General features: G+C 61.6%; 2 non-coding genes across 2 annotated transcripts in view; both read left to right on the forward strand.

Annotated features, from left to right (window-relative positions):
- Positions 1-914: 914 nt before the first annotated feature.
- On the forward strand, positions 915-1068 carry LOC137359893 (5.8S ribosomal RNA). The gene has a single exon (XR_010971603.1). It is a non-coding gene; the product is annotated as a 5.8S ribosomal RNA (ribosomal RNA).
- A 1159-nt stretch (positions 1069-2227) lies between these two features.
- LOC137359888 (28S ribosomal RNA) overlaps positions 2228-2500 on the forward strand; it is a 3767-nt gene continuing 3494 nt past the window's right edge. Inside the window, exon 1 of the ribosomal RNA XR_010971598.1 lies at positions 2228-2500. This exon is cut by the window's right edge and continues 3494 nt beyond it. This is a non-coding gene — a ribosomal RNA (28S ribosomal RNA).

Raw genomic sequence — 2500 nt, forward strand, 5'->3', positions numbered from 1 at the left:
TCGTCTGTGTTGTGCATCCCATCCGGCAGGGTGAGCGTGAGGCTTTCGTTCTCTGTACTCCACGCCTTCCTCCAGCCCCTCCTCCTCTCTTCTCACTGGCCAGGCTCTCCTCGTCTTTACGCTGTCACTGACGGGCCACCCAGCTCTCGTCCGGGACCGGCGACCGTAGAAGCACCCGCCTTCCTATGGACTTGCCACCGTCTTGCAGCATTACAACCGCAGTCGAATTGAAGGGAGCTTCTGCGGGCTTGGGTGCTGCCCGGCGGCCCGCCGTCGGGACCTCGTCAACCGGCCACTGTGAGCTCTGCAGGGACTGATCCGGTGATGCAGGCCCGGTTTTCTTTCCCACCGTGGGGACACTTTGGTCGCTCTAGTCACCCTCCCTTTACCGGTACAGGGTACCTACACGACTCCCCCTCCGGCCCCGCGAGCTGGTGCTTTTGGCGGAGCGGCGGTTTAAAGACTCGCGTGTCCGTTGCCGGTGTCGAGCTTGAGATGGCAGCCGTGACGTTCGAGAGAATGTACCTGGCCGCGGAGGCAGGATTTGTTTCCCCGCAGCGGGCTCATCCTGTCGGCCTTGTACCCCACTCAGTCCGTCCGCGTTCGCTCTCTCTCTCTCCTCGTCCTCCCGGCCTCGGTGGCGGCAGAGACCCTGCCTCTGTTGTCCGTGGTGCGCGTCGGCACGGTTGGGCTCCGGCGTCGGACGAGCTGACGCGCTTCGCCTCGCGAGCGCCCTGACCACGTTGGCCGCGTGAAAACCTTTCTTTGGTCATTGTGATTGTTCGACTGAAATCCGAAGGGCCGTGCCAGGCTGGGGCTCTCCCACCCCCCACACCCCATTGGGGAGGGCGGGGGAGCGTTCGCACGTTCCGGGTTCGACCCCTCGCGCGAGGGACGGACCGAAAACCTGAGACAACTCTTAGCGGTGGATCACTCGGCTCGTGCGTCGATGAAGAACGCAGCTAGCTGCGAGAATTAATGTGAATTGCAGGACACATTGATCATCGACACTTTGAACGCACTTTGCGGCCCCGGGTTCCTCCCGGGGCTACGCCTGTCTGAGGGTCGCTTGACAATCAATCGCACTCGCCTTTGCCGGCGGGAGCGCGGCTGGGGTTTTGTCGCAGAGGTTCCTTTGCTCCTCTTCGTCCCCCTAAGTGCAGACCTGGAGTTTACTCCGCCTTTGGGAGAGTTCGACCTCTGTCCCTCCATTTAATCGCGATGGGGGGGGCAGTCCGGCGTGGGCCTCCGGGCGCGCCGGCACTGGTCTCGGCCAGCCTCTGCTTTTCCCAGGACGGCTGTCAGTGGGTTGCAAACGAACGACTGCGTCAGTGCTGGGACTGCTTGCTGCCGGGCCGTTAGCCTCCGAATGGATCGTGGAGGGCAGAGTTGACTCTCTGTGGAGTGTGCAGAGCAGAGATGGGAACGATGCCTGGTGAATCGGCATAGAGAGAGAGAGAGACTCGGTGTGGCATGTCGGTGGACGCAAACCGTGTGGTTCGGTCTCGATGGCTGTTGCCAGTGGTCGACGTGGTTTAGTGGTTCTGGACGAGGAGGAGGAGAGCTTGACGTAGTTGACTGTGGGCTTGCCGTGCTGCCTCGCTGGCTTTGCGTGCCCTCATTCGGTGTTTGTGCAGTTTTGCCATGGAGTCCCTGCGGTGCTGCGTGTTGTGCTGGAGCCCTGTCTCCTTCCACACGCATGCCTCCCGCTGTGCCTCCGGCAAGCTCGCCTACATCTGAGGGTGCACCTAGTCAGTGCCGCACGGTCCTGTCCCCCTGGTCTCTGCTGCCTGCTTTTCGAACCAACTCCCCCACCCCGGTTGCACGTGCTCCAAACTCTTGCCACGCCTTCTAGCTGCTGCTAGTCTCGGGTCCTTTCCACGCTTGCTTCCCGTGGGCTGCTCGCTTTTCTCTCCTGCCCTCGTGCAGTTCAAACCAGCACCGCGCCCACGCTCTTTGTCTTCGGCACCTCCCTTATCGGCACTCCGGAACAGTTATGAGCCGAGCCCGGTCGCAAGCCCGACGTCGACACGCGTGCACATCCGCTCGTTACTAACCCCTGGCCTGGTGAGCGCCCCCCCCCCCGAGGGTTGAGTACGAGGTGCCGTTGTCATTAAGTTGCGAGATATACCGGCCGGCCTGGAGCTTTTGGTGCTGCGTTTAAGTCTGGGCGGGGGCCATCCGATGTTGAGAAACGCACGCACGCGATCGCTCACCATTCTGCCTACGACCTCAGATCAGACGTGACAACCCGCTGAATTTAAGCATATTACTAAGCGGAGGAAAAGAAACTAACAAGGATTCCCCTAGTAACTGCGAGTGAAGAGGGAACAGCCCAGCGCCGAATCCCCGCTCGCCTGGCGGGCGTGGGAAATGTGGCGTATAGAAGACCTCTTTCTCTGACGACGCTCCGGGGCCCAAGTCCTTCTGATCGAGGCTTAGCCTGAGGACGGTGTGAGGCCGGTAGCGGCCCCCGGCTCGTTGGGATCGAGTCTTCTCG

The sequence above is a fragment of the Heterodontus francisci genome, unplaced genomic scaffold (assembly GCF_036365525.1).
Source record: "Heterodontus francisci isolate sHetFra1 unplaced genomic scaffold, sHetFra1.hap1 HAP1_SCAFFOLD_1086, whole genome shotgun sequence".
Lineage (NCBI taxonomy): Eukaryota > Metazoa > Chordata > Chondrichthyes > Heterodontiformes > Heterodontidae > Heterodontus > Heterodontus francisci.